This window comes from Pavona decussata, unplaced genomic scaffold, assembly GCF_977016875.1.
Source record: "Pavona decussata unplaced genomic scaffold, jaPavDecu1.1 SCAFFOLD_6, whole genome shotgun sequence".
Lineage (NCBI taxonomy): Eukaryota > Metazoa > Cnidaria > Anthozoa > Scleractinia > Agariciidae > Pavona > Pavona decussata.
This window is the reverse complement of record NW_028145430.1, coordinates 6,181,175-6,188,467: the sequence shown is the minus strand read 5'-3', so window position 1 is coordinate 6,188,467 and position 7,293 is coordinate 6,181,175. Positions and strand designations below refer to the sequence as shown.

Sequence of the window (7,293 nt, the reverse complement as noted above, 5' to 3'; positions counted from 1 at the left end):
GCTATTAATTTAGAATCAGGCACGCTTAGTTTCGGAGGGCATATCAATGAATCGTTTTGAAGGCTCCAATATCAATGTCCTGGTTCTGTAGTTCGAGTTGTAACAGTTACTATATGATGTCTTCCTTACTGGAAAGCCATGTAACACGAAATGATTTTTAACATAAGATCAACTTGTCAGTATTTTGCGTCTGGATAGCACTTTGTCGTCCGTTCTTTTCCAAAATTCATTCAAGCAGGCGCACGCGAAAATGGTGGGGTGGTATGAAGGGACACGCGCTATATGCCTTGATTGCTTGTCTTTTCATTTGATATGGGTGCAATAAAGACATTGGTATTACAGTATTCAGGGCGATGATCTCAGGGCATTCCTTCCTTTGTATTTATTTTATTTGTGTTTTGGATGTTTGTTTTTTTTTTGAAAGAGAAAACAGAGTAATGAAATTCTATGGTAAATTATAACTTACAATAAGTTTGATTCTGTTTCAGTATGGCAACAAAGTGGGTGAGGGCAAGTTTCTGGGTAAGGCTAAGCCCACCTACGTTTATCTTGAAATTCTGAAAGCTGCCATCAGGGAAATGGTGGATGGAGAGATCAAAGACTTCAAAGACCCGCAAGGGGCTGGGGTAAGAACTTACATTTATATGAAGTACCCAGACCTATCCTACCTTTTTTACTGAACTAACTGTTGATAATTTTTTTTTCTAGGTCTACATGGTAACTATCAAAGACCTGAAAGAGGCAAAATGGCCCTCAGAGAAGAAGTAGAACCAGCCAATACTTGTATTGTTTGTTTATTGCAAAGTTGTAATTGATTTTCCCAGTGAATATTTTTTCTAAAATGTTGTCTTTTTTACAAACAATGTCTGGTGTGTTTTATCCCCCCCCCCCCCCCCCAACAATATCCCCCCACCTACTCTACTACCACCATTGCCTTTTTCATATAATCTTTTTAGTGACAAATATAGGTAGTAAAAATAAAAAGGGACACATCACTTTTGTTATCTGGTTTTCCACTGAACAGATGATGATATCTTGTATCGCGACAAAGCTTATATTTTGGTATAATCTTCCCTTTCCTACATTTCGATCCCAGTAAGAGATCACAACTCTAATGTCAGACAAACAGACAAAAAAAAGATAAGGTCATAACAATCATTCAATGTCTCTAAGCTAGAGTACAACTTCTAACTCATTAAATTCAGATTTTTTTCTGTCAAGTTATTTTACAAATAGACTGCATCACTGATTTTCAGCTTGGTTCTTTGGATTGAAAGGACAGTCTTTTGGCTCTTCCTAACATGGCTTGTGCTGCGACACCAATTACAGGCCTTCCCTCCTATAGCAATCTCTGACCCTGCGGGGGCAGGAACTTCTTCCCCTTCAGGAACAGCAGGTGCACTACCATCAGCAATAGCTGCAACAGTCACTTGTAAAGCATTCGCCTCACATGTATCATCATCTGCTCCATCATCATCCCCATAAGTGTGCCTGATCTGCATCCTTTTCACATACTTCTTCCTGAAATGAAAAACAAGTCTGAATCAAAAATTATATTATGTAAGCTTGCAATAAGGGGGGTTCAATTCAACCTTGCTGAAATGGTGGCTTTCACAGGGCTTTATTGATTTAAAATGGGGTGGGTATTTCACCTTTGGATAATAAAATTTTACAATGTTTTGATATAAAAAAGAGTTTTTGATGGATGCAACTATCATACTATAGAGTGGCTCCACTTAGTTTGAATGGACTTGAGTTGGCTGAATTAATTAATGACATTTGTCGCATATAATTTGCCTTGACTGAGCTAAAAGCGGCTTGCCACTCTCTGCATTACCTCAATTCTTGTTCCTCAGTTCTGCCAATTTTGTGTTTTATGCGCTTCTTTTTCTCCTCCTCTGTTCTCTTCCTCTCCAGCTTTTTCGTTCTTTCAATGCTATCTTTTTCACACTAGGAATGAAACAAAACAGCTTGTAGATAAACAGAAAAATAAAAAAAGTGCTTGACACTAAATTTTTTGGAGACTAGGCAGTGGGCTTGTGAGCACAATAAATGAGTATCCCACAAGGTCAGGCCACTTGTCCAAAATAAGGCCAGTAAAAAAATAAACCTACAAAAGGCAAAGGAATTAGGATTGTCAGGTATAAAAGGGCATTTTCTCAAGGTTACTGTGTTAAATAAGCTTGAAATTGTTGCACAAAAAACTTCAAGACAATGGATCTATGGTGGCTCTTGCCCAGATCCCTTGAGTGACATGAAAGTGCACATAAAAGGCCTACGACAAGGTGGCGTCTATTTTGCAAGGTGATTGCACAAGACCACTACAATATGGATTCAGTTGCAAGCCCTCTGGTTCATATTATAAAGGTATTAGGAACTAGCTCCTAAACTAGCTGCAAAAAATTCCCAAGTTATCAATTTTTAGCAAATTCATTTTCCACAAAGGGTCTAGTAGGAGCACTCCCTAGACCATCATGAAGTTTTACTAGTCCTGGGCTAGTGGACTAGCGTTAGTGTCGAGCACTGAATAAAGCAAACAAAAAGCAAAAAAAAAAAAACAAACAGACAAACAAACATACTATTTCCTTGATGCCATTCAGTACTGGCAATCCCAGACGCGAATAAAGGTCGGTTATCCAGTGATACTCCGGTCCTCTATTCTTGAATGCCCATGTCATGTTGGCTTGTATAAGCCCGAGGTTGGTTGACGCCTGGTAATGCTTTTGGTGGAGGTTGATGTCTTTAGCCCTAAATTTAGTTAGCACACTAAAGGTGGACTCTGGAAGGTTTGAATGTCCCTTCCCCAACCCTGGGTCAATGACCTTTTCAGCTTTTTTGGCCCTTGCATGACATTCGATTTCGTATGCCAATGCATGAAACTCGCATTTCAAAACATTGGCAGAGTGGTAGGCCTCCCCAGGACATTTTAACTGCTCCGCAAAACCATCGGCATCACCCTTGCATCCTTTGCAGGAGCATTTTACTAAGGGGTGAAAGGTACATGACCCTCCCTCCCACTGGTGTACGTCCCGGCAGTGATACTTGCCAACAGCAAGCATCGTTTCCCTATACTTTTCAGGGTCTTTTCCCGCGTGTACCATAGTACAGTAATGATTTCTTTTTGCACCCTGAATGAATGCAGGCCCTATACACCCACAGGATGGCTTGCCTCTTTTTGAAACATAATTGTGGTTCTGCCCAAAACAAACACATTTTACAGACTCAACATGTGGAAAATCTTCTTGTGTTGGTTGATGAAACCCTTTGTAAAGGTGCTCTTGCCTTGAAGCTCTGAGAGCTTTTTCCCATGGGCCCTCCCCACATGTCCACCACAAAGCATTATTTTTGACTCTTGGTCATTATCAAAAGAATAACGAAATCCCTTAGCTGAGGACGAATCAGCATCTTGCCAATTCACCTCAACCTTCAAGTCCTCCTCCTTGGCCTTTGCCCACAAAACCTGTGCCAAGTGCCCCTCGGCTGCCTTTGCTGTCCCCTGCCAAAGCTCCTTGTTGCAAATGTCGTCTGCCCCCCTCATGGAAAGGTGCCCGTAATACAAAAGAGCACCGGTCAAATAATTTTTGATTATAAATGTACAGTTTTGGTTGAAGTGCCCTCGAATCTGCCAACAACCATCGCAGGTTGTGACAGCACGAGCCCAACTTCCTAAATCCCCATCTGGGAGGTCCTTCATTTGTTCCTTTGCCTCCTCGCACATCTCATCTAGGATCATCTTTATTTGAGGCAAAGCAAGGTCAATTACCTCCAAGTAGGGCTTCTCCAACACTACTCCCAAGCCTAGTCCCTTTCCCAAGGTTTTACGGTATCCCGCATACCCATGCCCACTTATAAAAAAATGCTAAACATAGGGCTAAAGACACCAGTTGACGTCTTGAATCCACTGCAAGATTGCTACTTTGATAGTCAATTTCCTCTGCCCAGCATCCGTTGCACCGGAAGAGAAAATGCATGCCACCACCCAGTCCTTTTTTTGTTGTTCCAGAAAGTACCAGTTTACCTAAAATATGAAAAGGATATATATCTGACTGGATTTGCAAGAACAGACCTCCTGAAAATTTCACTTTTTTGATATGAATCATCTCAGAAGCCTAATCTATCAAGGCCCAATAGGCCTAAAATTCACCAGAAAGAGAAGCGAAAGGGAGAAGGAGAGAGGAGAGGAAAAAAGACTGGAGTACCGAATGTTTTTATACCGTCTATTTAGGTGATAATTTATGAAAGAGAAAAAAGTCAAAACCCATCACAATGGTGTAAATAGGCCAACACAGACATTGGAAAAGTACAACTTATAGTTCTCTAAAATTCAGTTTACAGAATGTCTCCTTTTTTATGAACCTGTTTTTTACATAACACGGTGTTTTACTTTGAATGAAGAAACATTTTTAAAACCAACTTTTCAGACTGTACAGAAGTACATGTATGACAGCATGATGATACACATAAGTAATCACTATGCCGAAAGTTATTTTATCATGTACTTGCACATCATACTAAACAATAAGTGGCAACAGTACCTTTGCACTGTCCTTCCCTCGAGGGGCATTTAAAAAAGCGATTGAACTGATCAACAAGAGACACAATACTTGATGTTGTGGCTACAAACAGTCCCTCTGGTGCACAGATACTAAAAAAACAACAAAAAACGTATGTTACCATTGACATGATGGTCAGGGTGGTTTCCAGGAAAGGCACATTTATTATTGAGAAGTAATGGAAAGTAGTCAGCCAGCAGTTTTCACAAAATGTATATCTACATATAAAAGCTGAGAACACTCAAACATTCAGAGAATGTATTTGCAAGGCAGAATACATGATTGTATCTTAGGTTGTATGGTACGTTTCATCCCATTACCAGCTGCTGCAGGCATACTTTCGAAACAGGATACTTCAATTTTCAGAGGTAATTGAAAACATAAAAAAATCTAGATATTTTTTTCAACACAAACTGAAATCTTGCCATTCTCCATATCTTTCTTTCTGAATTGGAAGCCTTTTTTATTTAAAAATATTTGGCCATTAAAATATTTAAAGAATTAGGTTTCCACAGCAGCGATAACAAAACAGCCCTTGGTCCCTGTTGAATGTTTATCTTTTCTTCCAAAAATATTGAAAGTACTGATTTTTGTTCCTAACCATGGGTCTTGTAAAACAGTAGATAAGAAAAACCAGACTACGTTATACATATTCAGAGTATTCATTTAAAAAATTCTAAAACTGTACTTGCAAACAACAACATCCAAAAACATCGAATGGATTCAAAAACTTCACTGTTTTGGAACGGAGAAATACTTGGCTTTGCTTATTTACCAGCACACAAATTAAAAAATTCTAACGGAATAGTGAAGTTTGTTCAGAAAGTCCTCCGCTAGTGGTATTGAATATTCCCTCCATAAAAACCTTCTTTCTTGTAAATGCATGTCAAAAGAATGAGGGAAAATAACAATAAACAAAAGGACTTCAACTTTCCTTGTCACTGAAAATATTGCATGTGACACATTTGTGTGGGGATTTGTTATTGCAATCCATATATACGTAACAACAAACAACAGGCTAGGAAAACCAAAATATTTCACGAATTATTACTCACTCAGGTTTGAAATCGTCTGCACGAGGTCTTTGCTTTGTTGGCGGCTCATAGTCGGGGTCATCGAAATTCTCTGCTGCGGTTTCGGCAGCCACAATCTCTTCAGTTCGTTCATCTTCAACATGTTCAGCTAAAGCTTCAGCTTTGATGAATCAGTCCAAAATCCCTTCCGATTGAAGCGTCCGTTCAACTTCTTTGGCACTTTCATGCTTGTGTCCCTCAGGATCGGTGAAAGTAAACAACTTTTTCGTTCCAACTTGGCGAGAAGACACAGTCCAACCATATTCAACTAGTTTTTCAAAGTCCAAATTTATCCTCGCTCCACTTCCCGTTCCTCTTGACTTCTGAAGGCCTTTCGACCAGTCTACTAGGGCAGACTCCATAAATTTCTTTCTGTCTTTAAATAAAATTTTCTCTATCGATAAATTAACTTCTCTCTTTTGATAAATAAATTTCTATCTTTGAATGTACTAAATCTAAAAATCTGCGAAAACTGTATCTTTCCCTCAAGCTTTTGCGATGCATATCGAATATCTGTTCACACTGTGTGTTGTAATGTGAGGTGTCGTTGCTAGGTGAAGGGATTATCTCGCCCTCTGATTGGTTTCGCGGGAATAATAGCGACGCGAATATGGACATTATGGCTTTATTTGGAGGGATTATTGTGCGTTTAACCGCTGGAAATTGTTATCAAGGACAACAAAAACATGGCTGCCGCATGGGAAAGGAAAATGGAAGCTCTGCAAGCGATTTGGCCAAAATAATGCCGGATGTTCGGCTGTTATAACTTTGTGGAGTGTAAGATGAGGACGCGTTTATTAGAATATCTTCAGAAAGATTTATAGAAGAGATTTAAAACTTTGGAGACACAATCTACATGGAAATTGGAAACTTTTCACCGCAGTACGCATTCAGCAATGGAATATCAATCACGTGACAGAATTGAATTTTTAATGAAAGTAATTTTTGTGTTTTTTTACAACTTTAAAAAACAAAATGAGAAGGTGTACTGCGGTGAAATTTTGCATTTTATTGCACTTTCAATGTGTGCCAATTTTTAGAGTGGGATTATTATTTCCAGATCAGATATCTGAAATTTTGTCAAATTTGTTAGTCAAGACCACACCCATAAATTCCATCAATTTTACGAATTCTTTAAATTTCTGTGAAGAAAAAATATTTTTTCCAGAAACTAGATGAAGTAACAAACAAGTGGTGTCAAAATGGATTCACTATCACTAATACTGTTTTCGATAAACCAATCTCAATTATGGTCAAAAATGGCAAAATTAGCCTCCAGTCCCACCTTAAACCAACTGAAGAAACTTCAGCCTTAAGAGAGAGAAATCACTACTCACCATCGATCGAGATAATTCGCCGGTGGGATCGCCTGAAAATCAGTGCAAAAAATAAATGGTCAGTTTAAGAACGGTTTGCTGTAAGGACCGACTAAGCTTATACAAAAACCGATTTCCTCAAACTTTGCCAGGATAAAGGGCTTGGTGAACTACTTCTAAAAATATAAGTTTCGTTTTGTTTCATTTATTTTGAGGGAATTTTTTTAAAATTTCACCCATGGAGGCGGGCTAAAATCACGCCGAAGTAGGCGCCTTTGTAGAAGCTCCCTTTTTTACAATGAGCCTTTTCTAGAAAAGATTAACCCAACAAAAGGAACAATTTTATTTTCT

The 7,293-nt window shown here is 38.8% G+C and overlaps 1 pseudogene; it reads right to left on the bottom strand.

Annotated features, from left to right (window-relative positions):
• Window positions 1–1,242: 1,242 nt before the first annotated feature.
• On the bottom strand, window positions 1,243–5,988 carry LOC146489433 (uncharacterized; annotated as a pseudogene).
• Between the last annotated feature and the right edge of the window lie 1,305 nt (window positions 5,989–7,293).